We start from the raw sequence: 19,110 nt of genomic DNA on the forward strand, positions 1-19,110 counted from the left end.
AAACCATCAAATGTATGAAAACAACCATTTTCCGTCCCTTCTCAGTTCCAAAGAAGTCATATTGGACTCAAAACTCAATCTCTGTGAAGATGCTGCCAGACCTGCTAAGTTTCTCAGCATATTTGTTTCAGATTTCCAGCATCTGCAGTATTTTGCTTTTATTTTAGCCAGATGCTAATATCTGTGGATGAAGGGTACATGCAGCCTGTGTCTGTGAATCATCCCCTGAAGTGCTGTTGGGCTGTACGTAGCATGGAGGCCCTTCAGACTGAGAATGGCAAGCTGGCTCCACCCATTCTGATTTCCTTGTCAAATTCTCTTGGCATCTAACTTGTTTGGTGCATCTGATAAGATAGAATGCAGAGTAGGAGGCACGTTGGACAATGAACAAGGCTTTTAACAAGGACTAATCCTTCTTAATTGGCCACTCACTGCAGCTTCGAGAGAAATTCACCATACTGCTTACATTCAAGCCGAGGTGTCCCTGAAGAAGGAGCAATGGTGTCTACCAACTCCCTCGAGCTGTGCAGGGAGAGGTGGGCACCGCAGGGATTGGAGTGCTTTATTTCCCCCTCCAACTCTATTTTGATTTAATCCCTGCCCTCCCCTTCACCTTTGATGAGAAGGGCATTGCTTGTGACTGGCCACCCTGGTGTTTCCTTTTTTCCTGGTGATGGGAATTGAATAAAGATTTGTTGTCTTTCACTATGTCTTACACCTGCACACACACCACATGGGTGCTGGGGAAAAGAAATAAAAAACAGGGCACACATAGACATTGCCTTCTCACAAAGGAGAAAAAGAAAGAAAAAATCACCACAATGCTTGTAAAAAGCATAAAAGGTGGAATGGAATGGTGCCTTGTTGGACTTCTCATCTGAAGCTGCTCTAAATCCTGTCATAGTCTCCATTACTCAGACTCTTACAAGGGTCCGTTCAGTAATTCAGTTGAACACTGTGACCATGCAAATCTGCATCCCAGCTATAACTGTAATGCTATATCTCTGGCCATTGTTCTGTGGGAACAGGGGCAAGTCCCACAATTTTCATGCTTCTGATGGTGCTGCTGCATTGTCAAAGATGCTGACAGTCTTGCCAAAGGTTGCCTGGGTCATGGGTCCTTGCTTGAAAATATCTTGCACCTTTTTGCACAGTAAAAGTATTATTAATTATGCAAAAGTCTTCAAGAGTTTATTTTTCTGAAGAGTAACCCACTACCACTAGTTTTGTGAGTTAGTTCTGATCTGACCAAGCACACTTCTGCTGGATTCAGTGGGACCCATTGAGGGCCTGGGGCATGAAAGCACCTGTGTACAAGTCCCCATCTCAACCTCCATCTTCCCTTACATTAATGGCCTTAGCCTCATGATCTGAAAGGGCATCCCTCAAAGGCTATTAATAGGTCAGGACTGGAAGATTTGGCTTCCAGCATATCTTTCAATCATGGTTACTACACCAGAATAGTTACATTCCTACAGCCCATAAATTGGACAGACTGAGGTTTCTGGTCTACACAAGAACATAAGGATTAAAGAAGGGAATAGGCTACTTGGTCCTTTAGTGTTCTGCAATTTGATAAGTTCATGGCTGATCTGATTGTCCGACTATAGTCGTAATACTTGACCCCCTTCTCAATCAAAATTTAATCTAACTGGACTTTATTCTTCTGTATTACATAATTATACAAGAGATTAAGATTTGATTTAAAACACATTGTCACTTATTATTCATTACTATCCTAACTCCTTCTTCCAAAACCTCATCTCCAAATAGGAAATAATTAACTTTCTCTGTGTAGATTTTGCTCCATTTACTAACTAAAACAGTCAATTAAGGCTCAAAAAACTGTATTTCCTCCAGACTCTCTTTGAACTTTGTACATATATGAAATTGTTATTGTGTCTAATTTTCCTTAATCAAAAGATTTAAATGTGATTTTTTTTCTTCCTGAAATGTTATTCTGTTAGGAGATAATTCATTATCCCAACCCAAACAAAACAACAGCATATGGTTTGTCAAGGCTCTTTGGGATGGGCAATATTTATGGTTTTAATTTTCTAAAGTCAAATGTTTCCCATAAACACAAATATACATTTTTAAAAGGCCTTGTTATTCAGATAATTGAGTACTTATTTATTTCCTTCTATGGTGAGTGGCTCCAGCATAGAGGTATTGAAGGCCATGACCTACATGTAGGAGTGGAATTCTAAACAATGGCACCTATGAGACTGAATGCTAATCCAATAATGATGCTAGAAAACAGAACAACTACTGCCAACAATTATAATGATAAAAATGTACTTCAAGTCAGAAGAGCAACATGGCAACAGGGAATTCCATGGATTGCCTAGTCTAAATGGCACGGGGTCTTGAGAATACAGACTGCTTTATGGAGCTCTTGTCTGATTAATACATCTTTGGGTTTTGCTAAGCTTATCATGTGTTATATGTCACTGTGTGTTGAGCAGCCTCAAGATCAGTGCCTCGTTATAGCAGGTGTCACTGATGCAGAATCGTTGCTTGGAAGTTGAATATTGTATAATTCTCATAAAGTTAAATGAAGCAATAAAATCGTACAGAATTATTTTGTTTTAGAAAAGACTTTTCTAGATTGTAACTGAGAAACTGGTTTTCAGTCATAAGTATACTGTCCAGTATAGTCCAGCTAAATAGGTTAATGTTCTGCAAAATCTAAAACCTGGAGTCAGGGGACAATTCAATGCTTTTAGCACAGTGGTGAAAATAAATTATTACTTGCCTCTTGGACAGTTCAGAGTTGTCTTTCTTACATAGCTGATTTACAAAACAATAGCATCACTCAATTTACCAACATTCTTTCAAATGTTGCTCCTTTATCCTGTACCCATCAATAGTATGAAACTATAATGAGAAAGGGAAATTATTGGTAAAAGCAAGGGGTTATTTGACAAATTGTATTTTCTTTTAAGTGCATAGACTAACAGCCCAGGGAGTACAGTGGCTAGCACCACTGCCTCTTAGTGCCAGGGACCTGGGTTCAATTCCAGCCTCAGGTAACTGTCTCCATGCAGTTTGCACACTCTCCCCACGTTTGTTTGGGGTTTCCTCCCACAATTCAAAGATATATAGGTGAGGTGGATTTGCTATGCTAAATTACCCAGTATCCAGGGATGTACTGGCTAGGTGGATCAGCCATGGAAAATATAGGGTGTAGATCTGTGTGGGATACTTTTCAGTGGGTTAGTGTGGACTTGATGGGCTAAATGGCCTGCCTTCACAATGTAGGGATTCTTTTTTCAACAGTTCTCTACATTTTAGCAATTTTTTTGTGCGAGATGCAGAAGCAATTCTTTTCTTTCCAGATTCAAGGATGTCCAGTTCTGTTTCTGAGAGATGGCAATTAGAGATTATCCTGCATCATCAAGGCAATGTGGTCAGCGCCATTAGCAATCAGAGGTGACACTCAAGAACTGAATGATCTCTAATAAAAAGCAAAAGAATTTCAGATGCTGTAAATCAGAAACAAAAACAGAAATTGCTGGAAAAGCTCAGCAGGTCTGGCAGCATCTGAGGAAAGACCCTAAACGTTAACTCTGATTTCTCTCCACAGATGCTGCCAGTAATTTCTGTTTTTGTTACTGAATGATTTCTTCTGCACTACCTGGGTCAGTGCCACTATCTATTCAATGCTTCAAGCCCCTGTCAGTGTGAGTTGGCATTGTAAGCTCGGCATCTCTCAGCTTGTCATACACAAGAATGGATTCCATCACATGCGTACTGTACAAGAAATGTCTGCCACTTTATTGTTATAGCTGAAAATCTGTTGCAGGAAAAGCGCAGCAGGTCAGGCAGCATCCAAGGAACAGGAGAATCGACATTTCGGGCATAAGCCCTTCTTCAGGGGCTGCGCTTTTCCTGCAACACATTTTCAGCTCTGATCTCCAGCATCTGCAGTCCTCACTTTCTCCTCGAAGACTTTATTGTTATAGCCATGTTGTATAATATGAGGGCATTCATTTCCAGTGGTGAGCATAGCACTGACCCAGGCCCACAGCCAAAGAAGAAAGAAATTGCTGCAGTCTTTGATACTCACCGCCAGGCTGGAAGACAGGACCCTGCTGAACCCAGTGCAGACGCTGAGCCTCTGGGCTTGGACATGCATGAACTGACAGAGATGCAGAAGTAGAGAGGTGCCAGAGGTGATATGCAGACTGGAGTGAAGGACCATGCAGTCTGCCAAATTTTGTCTAATGTAATGGCTCTTGCATGTGAGTGCCTGGCTATGTCAACGTACTAGGAGGCAGCTACTTTAGATAGCCAGGCAAGACAGTCAGTATCTGCTGGATATGCACTTGGAACTGCTGGACAATTCCCCTGTGCCTAGAACTCTCTGAAAATATTCATCTAATTGGGGTGGTTGTGCTGCAGTTAAGTAAATATTTGTTCAGGAAAGGTTAAATATTGGTGTAACACCCCAATAGTTATTCAAATGACCCACTACTTATCTTAATCCCCTTATACCTTCCCCAGACCTCCTGTACCCTCAGAACCTGAAGTGTTGCCCAATCTCCACGCAGGATCCAAAATCCCCCAGATTGAGTTAGCTAAAGTGAACTGCAGGGAATGACAGAAATAAGCAGTCATTTAAGGAGGCAAAGAGAAAAGATTCTTGCAGAGGGATAAAATTATTATGGGGCTAATCAAAGTAGTCAAGGAGAATATTAACTTGAAAGAAAAAGCACATCAGGAGTCAAAAGTTAGTGTTAGCCCTGAAGACCAGGATAAATTCAAAATCAAGGTAAGGAGGACTTAAAGATAATAAAGACAGAGAAAATAAACGAGGAGGGCAAATTAGCAAGGAATATAAAATCCGAAAATAAGAACTTCGTTAAATATTAAAAAGAATGAGAGAGGTCCAAGTGGAACATAGGCCCCTGAGAAAATGAATCTGAGGAGATGATTATGGGGAACAGGAAATGGCAGGGGAGTTAAGCAAATGTTTTGCATCAGTCTTTACGATGAAAGATATTTTGAACATCTCATTAACACTATAGAATACAGGGAAGGAATTAAATACCATTACTATGATCAGAGAAGTCTTAGATAAACTAACAGGACTGAAAGTGTACAAGTCCCCGAGCCCTGATGGCTTGCATCCTATGATCCCGAATCAAGTAGCTACAGAGATAATGGCTGCAATAGTTATAATTTCCCAAAAATATTTGAAATTTGAAGAAATTCCAAAGGATTGTAGAAGGTTGTTGTTTGGACTGGAGGCCTGTGAGCAGCATTGTGCCACAAGAATCAGTCCACTGTTAGTTGACATTTATATAAATGATTTGGATGAGAATATAGGAGACATGCTTAGTACTTTTGTGGATGAAACCAAAATTGATGGTATAGTGGACAGTGAAGATGTTTATCTAAGAATACAACAGGATCTTGATCAACTGGGCCAGTGGGCCAAGGAATGGCAGATGTAGTTTAATATAGTTAAATGCAAGGTGTTGCATTTTGGTAAGACAAACCAGGGCAGGACTAACACAGTTAATGTAGGGCCCTGGGGAGTGTTGTCAAACAGAGACACCCAGGGGAACAGGTATATAGTTACTTGAAAATAGCTTCACAAGCAGACAAGGTGTTGAAGAAGACGTTTGGCATGCTTGCCTTTATTCATCAGAGTGTATAAGAGTTGGAACATCACGTTGCAGCTGCTCAACTAATTGGTGAGGCCACTTTTAGAGTACTGCATACAATTCTGATTGCCCTGCTATAGGCAGGATATTATTAAACTGAAAAGAGTGCAACAAAAGATTTACAAGGATGTTACAAAGACTGAGGGTTTGAGTTATAAGGAGAGGCTAGATAGATTAGGGCAGTTTTCCCTGGAGCGTAGGATGCTGAAGGGTGACCTTATTAGGGGATATAGGTGAATGGGCATAGGTTTGAAAGGGATCTGAGGGGCAACCTTTTTACACAGAGGGTGGTGCATATATGGAATGACCTGCTGGAGCAAGTGGTAGTGCCAAGTACAATTGCAACATTAAAAAGATATTTAAACAAGTACATGAATAGGAAAAGTTTAGGGGGATATGGGCCAAATATAAGCAAATGGGACTATTTCAGTTCAGGATACCTGGTCGGCATGGAAAAATGGACCAAAGGATCTGTTTCCATGCTGTATGACTCTATGCCTCTGTAATTAGAAAACTGATAATGTGAAAGTTCTGTTTAACAAGGGAGAGAGGCAAAAAGTGGACAGCTATAGGCTGATTAGCCTAATATTTAAAGTTAGAGAAGTATTGGAATCAGTTATTAAAGAAGTAATGCCTGAATATTTGGTTATAGTCCAACAGGTTTAATTGAAAGGTGGTTGTCCTGATGAAGGAGCAGCAATCCGAAAGCTAGTGCATCCAAATTAAACCTGTTGGACTATAGTCTGGTGTTGTGTGATTCTTAGCTTTGCACACCCCAGTCCAACACCGGCATCACCAAATCCTGAATATTTGGAAAGTCATAATCTAATCAAACAGAGTCAGCTTGGTTTCATGAAAGGGAGTTCATGTCTGACTAATTTATTATAGTTTTTCAAGGAAGTCTTAACCAGAGTGAAAAGATAGGAACCAGTAGATGCGTGGCATTTGGACTTCCAGAAGGCATTTGACAAGGTACCTCATAAAAGGTTAAGTCATAAGAGAAGATTGCACACTGTTGAAGGTAATATAGTGGCATGAATAGGGGATTGATTCATGGGTAGGAAACAGTGAGTGGGGATTGGAGATTCCTTTTCAGGTTGGCGACCTATGATCAGTGGTGTTCCATATGGGTCTGCGTTGGGACTGCAACTTTTTACAATACATACATTAGTTACTAGGAGGAAGCAAGCAAATGTGCTGTAGTTTCATCTGCAGACAAAACAAAAATATGTGAAAAGGCCGGTTGTGAGAACCTTGCAAGCAGTTTACTGAGAGGTATTGGTAGGTTAAGTTAGTTGTCAAAAGGTTGGCAAAAAGAGGGTAATGTGAGAAAATGTGAAATTCATTTTGGAAGGGAGAATAAATGAACAGCATTATTTAAATGGAAAAAAAACCTGCAGAAAGTGCAGTGCAAAGGGATTTGGGGATACTTGTGTACTAAATACAGAAAGCTAGCACACAGATGCAGCAGGTAATCAGGAAGGCGAATGGAATATTGGAATATTATTTCAAAGAGGTTGCATTATAAGAGTGGGGAAGTCTTACTGCAACAGTACAACATACTGGTGAGACCACATTTGGAGTGAACAGTTTTGGTCCCCTTACTTAAGAAAATATATCATTTTAATTTCAAGCAAATCAAAGAGGTTTCACTTGGGATCATCCCTGGAATGGCGGGATTGTCTTATGAGGAAAGATTCAACAGATTGGGACTGGACTCACTGGAGTTTAGAAAAATGTGCAGTGACCTCAGTGAAACAAATAGGATTCTTAAGAGGTTTGACAGTGTAAATGCTGAGAAGATGTTTCTCCTCATGGTGAGTCTAGGACCAGAGGGCATGGTCTTAGAACTAAGAGATGCCAATTTAAGGCTGAGATAAGGAGAGATTTCTTCTCTCTTTGAGAATTTTTGGAACTCCTTACCACAGAGGGATTTGGGGACAGAGTTCCTGTGTATATTTAAGACTGAGATAGGTAGATTCTTGATCAGTTAGACAATCAAAGGTTACAGGGAAAGGGCAGGATAGCAGACTTATGGAGTGTCAGATCAACCATGATCCTATTGAAGAACAGAGTGAGCTCAAAGGGACAAATGGCCGACTCCTATTTCTTATAGTCCTATGAACATCAAGAGCTCTCATTTCTTACACCATAAGTGTTTAAATACTAGAAGGCTCACCATCTATGAAAATGCATTTCATGAGTTGCTGAACATCGAGAACCTTCAGCCTTAACACTGGAAATGTTTGTGCAATTTAATGGTCTCTGTCTGAAGGAGCCACATAACAGTTTGATGGCTTGCTCTCTGAAGTTTGCAAGAAGAAGTCAAGTATTCATCTTTTATTTTAAAGTCAAGTTTGTGTTCATACATGCTGCTTGTTTTTAAGTTGCATGTGTGAATTAATTCTAGCTGACTTGCGTGCTAATGTGGACTCATGACATGCTAGTGAATGCAACACACCCTGAACTGCTGGAAGATGAGTTGCTAACTTCATTTCGGCTGACTCAGCAAATTTTAATATCTACATTCAGGAGCTAGGATTTGACTATAAACGTAGGGACGCTAGCACTCTGCTATGAGATCTTTTGAAAGTAAGTCAATTATTCATTAAATAATATTACTACTGATATTGATAGGTTTTGTCAATCATGTAATTAAGGATGTGGAATTAGATAACAGCTCAGATGGAATAATGATGCAAGTTCAATAGGATAAATTGTCTACTTCTGTTTCATTGTGTTCAACTTTACCAGGTGTATTAATCAAATATTGCAAAAGCAGCATGGCAAAATATTCTTCTCAAAATAGATATTTTGATTTAGAAAACTTCTATTGTCATTTCTTTGTTGAGCAATGATTTAAATGTAAAATCGTACCAGATGTGAGTGCAGTTGAGTTTAATTTAAGGTTACTTACCCAATGTAAGTGTCATAGTGTTTCTGGGGATTAATTTTTAATTTTAGCACATTTCTATGATCAACCAGAGGGAAAAATGATAAAGACACACAAAAAGTTTTTTTAAAAATCCCTTTGATCTTTTTCTGTTGTTAGATTGAAAAGTATTGAGTATGGGAAAAAGCTATTTGATTGAAAGTCAAGGCCATCTAATTCAGATAATGAAAAGTTTACTCCCTTTTCAAATGGTGTGGGGGTTATCCACAGGATGGTGGACCAGACAGCAATAATAACAAGAGTAATAGGCCTTGGTTTGTTGAAACCTAGAGGTCACATGGTGAAGCTTCCAAGAACACAATCAACCTCAGACGATGGCAATCAGAGAAAAGAGGAATTAACACTCATTACTTGCTCTAATAACTTTTTGTCAAAACATCCATTCCATCAAAAATAACTGCACTAAAGAGTTGTTTTTATTCTTGTACTTTGAACTTTCCAGTTGAATCAAAATACTCAATGCCTTTAAATGCTGAAGGGTTAATTTGCCATGAAAGACTAATGGTGATTCAATAATCCAGTAGGATCTAATGGAGACAGATTCAGCAGTATTAAACAAATAAACCCAAAGATCAATAAGACAGGCTAACGCTACAATTCTTCTATTAGTAAAATAACATCATTGTTAATGCTTCACTAAGTTCTGTCAAGTCAATGTCAGTAATTCACATCATGATGTGAGAGCATTATTTTTGTCAGGAAATTAAACAGACAGCAAGTTTATTTAAATGGAAGCGTTAAGTTACCTTTTACAAAGAAGTTGTTTTCCCGTATGGGATGACTCATAATCATTGATGCAGCTGTCCAACTTCTGTCCTTCGACGTTACTACATGAAGGGGTCTTTATCATGTAAAACAAAATAAAAAATGTGCCATTGATTGAATTTAAAAATCAAAAGTAAACCTGATTTTCATTCAGGTTCTGATTTGGAAAGTCCTTGGATTGGAGTATCTCACCTGTGTGTCTGCACTGGTATAAATCTTGAGAGGGTTCAAAACCTGGGTTGGAGCTTTGTTCTGCTGGTATACCACTCCATGGTGGATTCTAGATGTTGAAGCGATCAGATTTTCTCACTCTTCCTCCTCAAACATCAAAGAAATGTTTCAGGGAAGGAGTGTGGTCGGAAGGAAGGGGTGTTGGAGGAAGAGCTCAGCTTTCACTGGGAAATTCCACCCGATAAAATCTGCTGAGCAAAGAGGGCGCACCATTCACAACCACGTGGTATGCTTTCCAGTACAAAACAATCCTAAAATCACAACTCAGTCCTTTCACAGAGATCCACTGCTTAACTCTTGCATTAACACTTTGCACAGGATGGAAGGCCACTTGCCAGACAGCAGGTGCAAATGGGCAAGATGGGAAAATAGAGCAAAGTAACTGAATCTTACCGTACCAAGAGATGAAACAAAAATGTAACAATCTAACATTGTGTTAAACATTTCTGTATACATCCATGTACAGCTGCAATTCCTCACTTTTTTTTCTAGAAAATTGTCATACGGTGCTAAACCTGAGCTAGAAGTAGGTTGTTCTGATCTCTGTCCTGACTCCTTGGATGCTCTTGGCCAATGTCCTCTGAGGGGCATACTCAGCCATCAGGATTGCAGGGATATGTGGGCTGTTGGATTGGACAGAGTGGAAGGTGTGGCACTTCTCTGCTAAACAGCTAGAGAGGACTTGACTATAAGTTAGCACAAGGATTCTACACATGATGCTTGAGGTCACATTCTGAGTGCGCAGGTCACTGGTGAGGACCAGCACGCATTCATCAATGGTCATTCAGCCTGTCACTTTTCCATGAGCATCAACATCAAGAGAACCAAGACGTTGTGGCACTTGTGCTAGAAATGAGCTCCACCAAACATAGAATAATAGAATCCTTACAGTGCATTTGGAGACCATTCAGCCCATCGAATCTGCATTGACACTCTGAAAAGCATCCCACCAAGACCCACCCTATCCCTGTAACCCTGCATTTTCCATGGCTAATCCAACTAGCCTGCACATCTCTTGACACGACAGGGCAATTTAGCATGGCCACTAACCTGCACATCTTTGGACTGTGGAAGGAGACCGGAGCACCAGAAGGAAACCCATGCAGACATGAGGAGAATGTGCAAACTCTACACAGACAGTTGCCCAAGGTTGAAATCAAATCTGGAGGGAACATCTATTGGGCTGCAGCACGATGAACAGTGAGGGGCTCTGTCTGGTGTGCTGATCCCAGTTAAACTGGGCACTAGCACCTCCGAGAAAAGTCCCAGTCAACCTTCAATGGCAAGCTTTTAAATTCTGCTTTTAATTCTGCGATGTGCTGAGAGAGTGCTACTATCCTTGCAGCCCACTGCTGGGAAAATACAGGGCTGAGAAGGGAGGCACAATTTGGGAAAAAGTAATGGGAAATTCTGAGCCCATATCCCTGGCCCCAACAAGGGGCTGAAAGTTAGACTTGAATAAGTCAGACTGCTCACCGGTCCTGTCTTGATGATGCTATCAACCCTCTCCTAGCACCATAGCTGGCACATAGCACCACACACACCTGCTGTGAATTTCTCCGGCAATTTCCAACTTCTCATACTTTGCACCAACTTCCAGCTTGTTACTCTCAGTGGTCTGCTCCATCTGTCTGCCAATAAAGAACAGGATCTTCCTTTGGGCAGCTTTAGTGAAGTGATGCTGCCTTGCAATGTTATATGTCCATTGCTCTAGGCACTGGCTCTGTCTGAAAACTCCTGTAACAGTGTCATCCACACAAGGCCCTTTACATATACAGCTGAGCTGAAATAAACTGATGCAGATTATCATGAAGCGTGCTCATTGTAATTAGTCAGGAAACCCAGAAGTCAGATAATGTGGTTACTTAGTTTAAAAGGTACTGACTAACACATGACTCAAACCTTCAGGTCAAGATTAGAGTGGTGCTAGAAAAGCACAGCAGGTCAGGCAGCATCCAAGGAGCAGAAGAATTGAAGTTTCGGGCAAAAGCCTTTCATCAAGATTTGGGCTTTTGCCCGAAACTTCAATTCTTCTCCTCCTTGGATGCTGCCTGACCTGCTGTGCTTTTCCAGCACCACTCTAATCTTGACTCTAATCTCCAGCAGCTGCCTAGTTGATTCAAACCTTCAGGTGCCCATTTGCTACTGAATTGCCTTATTTCAAGTGGTTGAGAGCCATTATCGACCATCACAGTCTATTGCGTCCATGAAGTTGATTATCCCCGTGAAATATGACATTTGAAAGGTAGAACAAAAGAAATTTATGTAAACAAGGACCATATTCCATTTCCAGTCATATATATGAACCATAGGGAAGGGGTGGCAAGTCTTATAGATTAAAAAAAATGATACTTTAATACTTAACACCAACTGTTTGAGCCTTTTAGACCGGGGTTAACTGACAGCACAGACTAGGTACTTAACAATTTTTACAATTTATTACAAATAAATAGATTCTAGCTACAGAAAAACAATTATGAACTATCAACATAAAACTCTATTAGTTAAAACTCTAACCTCCTTATAAAATTCCCTCAATGTGTACACATACAAAGGCAATAAAATGGCTATCATGGGCATGAGGAAAGATGGGAAAGGCAGTTCAATGGTCTCTGTCCACCACTCAGATGACCCATTTGGTTTGCTCCGTGATCTCCCTTCCCTAGATACTTCCATTTGCTTGCAGGATGTGCAGGGAGAATGGTTCCCACTTATAATGATACTCAATTACTGGTTAACAGTCACAGCATTTGACAACTAATGAGGCCTATTGGCAATAGCCTCCTCAGGGGGGAGTGTGAAGTACCAGGGTAGACATCACCGGGGAACCCAGGGGCAGGAGAAAATGATTGACAGTAAAGCTCAGTGTGATGGGTCTTCACATTGGGAGTCTGGACAGATAGAGGCTGCAGAAAAAGTGCAAGTTAAAACAGGGACATAAGCGGTGATACTTGACAACCAGGCTGGGCCCAGTGCTGATAATGTCCACTGCCACCTGTATTTCCCTGTCATCACTTTTCTGGATGTGAAATTCAGCTGGAAAATGGTTGGGATAATGCCCAGGGTGGGCAGAGTCATTAGTAGTTTGATAGATTAATGTGTGAAATTGCAGGGTTGGCTGCTCACTGGGACATTAAGGGAGCAAATACATGAAGCATCGATTTGTAAACTGCAACTGTGTTTCATTTTCAAACATTTATTCACACTTGTGCAATGCTTGCAGAGTGAATGTGCTGATGCATCAAATGTTAGCTTCAATGGTATATTACACCATGCCACGGGCTCAACTAACACAACCATCTCAGTGATGCAGAGGTACGCGGCAGTAACTTAATACAGATGAGTGTTGGCCCAGATTGTACCATCACTTGTGGAAATTCCAAGGATGCTGTGGGATGATGAGAATGTCATTGCGTCATAAGCCACATATATGGGGCACTAATGAAAGCAAAGGCAAGTGGAATGGTTGACATGGGTCTGGGTTCAGAAGGGACTCAGAGTGCAGCCACACTTCCTTTTAACTATATGTGTTGGTCGCTCAGCTGGTGCTTATGCTGAAACCAGGACAGCGGTGGTGCAGCCTGCAGGATAGCCCTCCAGGACAGTCCAGACAGAATGTGCCACATCATCCTGGTGTACTATGTGCTGCACCATTACAGCAGGCAACAAGGTGGTGTGATAGTTACTGAAGAGCCGTGAAAATGTAAGCACTCTTGCAAGGAAAAGGATGAGGACACTGAAATGAAGGAAGCTTTCTTTATGGATAATAGAGCTCAGCTCTACCGGATGCTACAAACCAGACAGGACCTGATTGGGACCAGGTTCCAGTAAGTAAGAGATGGATACAAAAGAACATCATGGCTTGCCAAGGTGAAGATGCCAGCAGTTGGTTTACTTTGTGGGTGTGAATCATAGCCTTCATTTGTTTCCTCTGTGTTCCCTTTTGCTGGCTGACAATAAAAGCCCATATTTGGACTTGACCAACTAGTTGCCTGTATGAGATGTTCCCTTACTTAGACAATGATTTGGAGGTGCTGGTGTTAGACTGGGGAGTACAAAGTTAAAAATCACACAACACCAGGTTATAATCCATTAGGTTTATTTGGAAGCACTAGCTCTCGGAGCGCAGCTCCTTTTATACTCCACAACCACTAGATGAGTGCTCCGAGAGCTAGTGCTTCCAAATAAACCTGTTGGACTATAACCTGGTGTTGTGTGATTTTTAACTACTTAGACAATGACAGGATACAGATCTACAGAGAATACTGGAGAAAAGGTAGCGCTGACTTAAAGAGAATACTCATTGGGAATGTAGATACAGACAGTTAAACTGCATGGGCTGGTAGTTAAACAGAGACTAGGCTTTGGGAATGGGTTTGTACGTGTGAGGGATGTCTACAATGGCCTTCAGGAGCATTACTTTGTGGCTCTGATTTGGAGATGCCAGTGTTGGACTGGGGTGTACAAAGTTAAAAATCACACAACACCAGGTTATAGTCCAACAGGTTTAATTGGAAGCACACTAGCTTTCGGAGCGACGCTCCTTCATCAGGTGATTGTGGAATGTTACAATCGAGCCCTCCACAATCACCTGATGAAGGAGCGTCGCTCCGAAAGCTAGTGTGCTTCCAATTAAACCTGTTGGACTATAACCTGGTGTTGTGTGATTTTTAACTTTGTGGCTCTGTGCCACTATATTATCAGTTCGAGGTACCACTAGATATCCAACGCTCATCTGGTGCACAACAGCTTTTCAAAGATGGCAGGGTATGCTAGTCTCTCTATAGATATCTGCAGAGTGGCAACTTGTTTTGGGAATGGCATGTGGTAAAGTGGGGACAGCATCAGATGTTACAGTTGGCATAGGTTGGGGAAAGTAGTTAACGAGGCAAGTTTGGCAAGATACTGCAAGAAATCTCACAAGCCCTTCTGGCAAAAATCCCTCCAACAAACTCAGCAAAACAGCGACTTAGCTGAATAAAACATAAGATTCAGTCCTGTGTTACGTTTTCATGATCTTTGCAGGGTCAATGACCAATAAAGAGCTTTCTGCCCTCTTGTGCCTAAACTGTTTCATTACAGCAGACCATCACATTTATAACTTCTGTAACATTGCCTCACTTAGAACATTGTTTCAGACATTCCTTTTTTGTGAGTGAAGAAGTTCTCAATGTTGTAAATTTGGATTTATGTTCTCTGGTCATTTTTCTCTTCATTAGTGTTTAATATTTTAATATTTTATAGCTTTTCTTCCTGTTGTACTTGAGCTCTGCCTTATTGGTTTCTTTGTATTTTCTCTAGTGTGTACATATAGAGCAAAACAAAGCCAACAAATTCACAACTGGGACAATCTTTCTAAATTTTCCACTTGTATCATCCCAATGCAGAGCTTTTCCTACTAATATAAGAGAAAATCTTGGGCATGCACTCTGGTTTGGTTTTGTCTGTTTAACTACCTATTTTTCCTAGATTCCGCAGTGGAGACAAACATGGGAATATAAGGCACGGATTCTTACCAGTGGTTTAGCACGAGAGAAACCTAATGCAGGTTTCCCTGGAGTTTCACAAGGATTGGGCATCTTTGACGAAAGACACAAGGCAGAAATTGCTGAAGGAGCACATTTATTCCTTTCTTCACTAGTTCAAGAAATATACTGAGAGGAATGTGGAACCAGTAGAATTAGGAATGCTTCTGATGCAGTAAAACAATACAGCCATTGTTTCCCTCCATCACAATCTTCACCTTCCTTGGTCTTAGGATCTTTGCTTTTCCTGATATATAGAAATGATCTAGATTTCAGTCTGCAGGGAACAATTTCAAAGTCTGCAAACAATACAAAGAAAGAATTGTAAATTGTGAGGAGGATAGTGCAGAACTTCAAAAATACATTGACAAGTTGATAAAGTGGATGTCCTTAACCTTGACACTCAGTTGGCAACACAGCCTTTGGGACTCTCTATCTTAATGCAGAAAACAGTATCTCTTCGCCTAACAATGCTCTCGCCTATTACTACTACTACAGTACTCTTCCCTCCTTTAAGATGAATGGTGCTGTTGTCAATTCAGTCATCCTCAGTCTGTGCCTTGCTCACACCAGGAGCAAGAACTGTTGTGAAAATGAGGACTGCAGGTGCTGGAGATTAGAGTTGAGAGTGAGGTACTGGAAAAGCCCAAAACATCGATTTTGTTACTCTTCAGATGCTGCCTGACCTGCTGTGCTTTTCCAGCACCACTCTCTCGGCAAGAACTGTTGTACCTCTTGCACAGCAACACTGGCTGAGGCTCCTCCAGAATAACATTCCGGATCTGAATATCTGCCTTATCCACAATAACAGTCCAATGACCCTACTTACGGACCAAATTTAATGCAATTAATCTGAGGAGTGTGTCTCCTGAAACACAGTATTCAGGTAATTCTTCTCTTTCCTGATATGTCTCAGGATCCACAGCTCAGTCTCAAGCAATTCAACTTTGAGTCAAGGTTTCTCAAGCAGCCATTGGTGTCCAGTAGCTCCCACATACTACAGCTACAACACAGGCAACTCTGGTTAATTTAATTAATTTGGATATTAATTATTTTAAAAGTGGATTTTTTGACTATGCCAACATCTCCTGAATTAAAAAACCTGGACCAATCAAAGGAAAATGGAAGAAATATTCATTCAGCACCGACCTGTTTTATTGCGATGTCACATTTTAATTCTGACAGTTAGGAACAAGATGAAGGGGCTGTGCATTGTCTCTATTTCCTGTTGCCACTACCCTTCTCTCCCAGATCACTCTCCTTTTCTAATCCACAAAAGGAAACATCTTTTCCAAGACAACCTTCTCAAGGCCATTCAAAATCTTACACATTACAACTAAGTCTTCTAAACCCCACTGGACACAAACTCATTGTGTTGAGGAATGAGATATCCCATGCATGCTCCCAGTGGATCCTTTGGTCGCAGCCTCTTGCATCAAAGGTTAGTGCATCGATTACTTTGGCATCCACCAGGATAGGATGGTTGCAAGTCCTGGTCCAGGATGTGCCACTGTCCCAGCACATCCTCAGTCTGTGGCACCATTACAAATCGCCCATCATCAATGCATTGAGGATGATAGATTCTGGGTCTAGTGACACTGCATCCGGGGCAACCTTCTGCTATAACCTTTTCATGTGGAGGCCATTCAGCATCTGCTGGCCCTGGGCTTTCTAGTGCATTTGTGCCTCCTCAATTTCTCTGTGCATTCAGTGCACTAGCAGCTACGTGGAGATTATTAGAAGTAGAACAGATTTTTATATCAGTCTTCATATCACACACTAGTGACAATTTAGCATAGTTCCGGAGCAAGAGTGTAAGTAACAATGGGACATGAAGGACTCTGACAAGGAGGCTATGAAATGCTGTACAGGGGAAGTCAGACCTGATGGGTGTAATTCCAATGGATGCCATGTTGGAGAACTGCAGTAGGCAACTGTAAATGTACTAAAACCTTGACACCTCCCACACCCAAAAAGGCAGCATGTTGTCAAATAGTTACATATCACAGTGAGAGGAAATTAGCTCTGGGAATTTATGCAGCACATGAGACCTTGGATTATCATCACGAGTTGACACTAATGGGTGACAGCTTTAACATCACTTCTGTTTTGTTTCATAGGTATGACTATGGTCAGTTTGCAATAACCAATGACATGACCAAGATTGTCTGTAACCCCAAGATATGACCTGATATGCAGAACTCTATGATTACAGATATCATAAAGCTTTCACAGCAGGGCAAGAAACCTGGATGAATCAGTTAAGCAAGAAATTAGAGTTGAGGTAGAAGTGATATTTCTCTGGGATTTAATACCTGCCAAACGGATAGTGTTGGGAAATGAGCAAAATCTTTGTTTTGCTGTTTGTATTAAGATCTTTATAACTGCCACAAATATATACATCATCTTCAACATGTTTTATTGTTAAAGAACATCTGCAGCCTCATGCAAATATGTTTCAATGACTAGCTATCATATTAACCAGCTGTACAAATTAAATAAATGATTTATCAAGCTAGGTCCCACTCTGGGATTGGATTTGTCTAGTATTACTATCAGTTGGCTTCGCATCAAAGTTTTATGCTGACTCAGCTACTGGTCTACGCGAATAATCTCACTTAAAAACCAGCAAAAGTGTGGCACCTTTACACCTTCAAATAACAAACTTGAGTGTAAATGTTCAAAATTGAGCAAATCTGTTTTTTTCTGACACCTTCTTCTTTCCCTGGACCATGTATCATTGGTACACTTTGGTTTATTCACACCTTATTTTGATGCAATACCTTCTGAAGTGAGGTTAACATCAGCTTCAACAGATATGATGCCTTGATGCTAACAGGAACAAAAGTTCATCCTGATATTATACTGCGCTCCAAATCTGAAGTCAGTTGCTTGGGATCACATTTTACTTTGTTATCTGTGAGAAATGTGATGGAAGGTCACTTCTTTTATGTGAAAGATGCTTTTGTTATTAATGAAATTTTGAGAAGTCCAGTCTTATTTGTGCTTGCGCATTGACCCACAGATCATAGTGGTACTGCCATCTGCTGGACCAATTCTGCATTTAAAGCATGAAGGATAGTTTTGGTTAATTTCTTTGGACAGAATTATGTCACATCTGAACGATATGGGCTATGGTGAGATATAAGGCAGAGTCAGATGAGTTATCTGTCAAGGCCAATATTGCTGCATCTTTTATGCCTTTCACAAGTAATGTGTACTTATCAGACAGCAGTGAGTTACCAGTCAAGGAGGCCTGTGTCATGTTATTTGCCTTGTTGATGGCCTAACTCAATTTATTAATGTTCCCCTTTCTACCTTAGCAAAATTGCCAAACAAGCTAGACATTGAGAGATCTCGACACGGAGACCAGGGTGGGCACTTAGTGGATTCAGCTGGCCACTTGCTCCAGTCTCTATGTTGCATGTAGTGCAGCTCAGGACATGGTCAACAGACACCAGCTGAATACACTCCTCATTCATGGATGCTGGCATCTGGCATGTGCCAACCTTTCACCTTTTTTTGGCATATGTCCAATATTCTTGTCGGCAGCTGAGGAAGCAGAGACTTGCACTGGAGGGTGCATTGCAACTGGCATTGAAAGGCTGATGCAAGGACATTTTATGCACAGGGACAGGCTCATGGTCTGGATCAGACTACATCCCCAGTCTGAAAATGTGTTGCTGGAAAAGCGCAGCAGGTCAGGCAGCATCCAAGGAACAGGAGTTTCGGGCATAAGCCCTTCTTCAGGAATGAGGAAGGTGTGCCCAGCAGGCTAAGATAAAAGGTAGGGAGGAGGGACTTGGGGGAGAGGCGTTGGAAATGCGATAAGTGGAAGGATGTCAAGGTGAGGATGATAGGCCGGAGTGGGGTGGGGGTGGAGAGGTCAGGAAGAAGATTGCAGATTAGGAAGGTGGTGCTGAGTTCGAGGGATTTGACTGAGACAAGGTGGGGGGAGGGG

The 19,110-nt window shown here is 41.2% G+C and overlaps 1 protein-coding gene across 3 annotated transcripts in view; it reads right to left on the minus strand.

Moving 5' to 3' along the window:
* The window catches only part of osgin2 (oxidative stress induced growth inhibitor family member 2), a 61,922-nt gene extending 52,135 nt beyond the window's left edge, over window positions 1-9,787 (minus strand). For all 3 annotated transcript variants that reach the window (XM_043688121.1, XM_043688122.1, XM_043688118.1), the window contains exons 1-2: window positions 9,586-9,787; window positions 9,375-9,469 (exon numbers count right to left, since the gene is read on the minus strand). The gene's annotated coding sequence lies outside the window, so the exon portion shown is untranslated. The remainder of the gene's footprint in view (window positions 1-9,374; window positions 9,470-9,585) is intronic.
* Window positions 9,788-19,110: the final 9,323 nt, after the last annotated feature.

The sequence above is a fragment of the Chiloscyllium plagiosum genome, chromosome 4 (assembly GCF_004010195.1).
Source record: "Chiloscyllium plagiosum isolate BGI_BamShark_2017 chromosome 4, ASM401019v2, whole genome shotgun sequence".
NCBI classification, from domain to species: Eukaryota; Metazoa; Chordata; class Chondrichthyes; order Orectolobiformes; family Hemiscylliidae; genus Chiloscyllium; species Chiloscyllium plagiosum.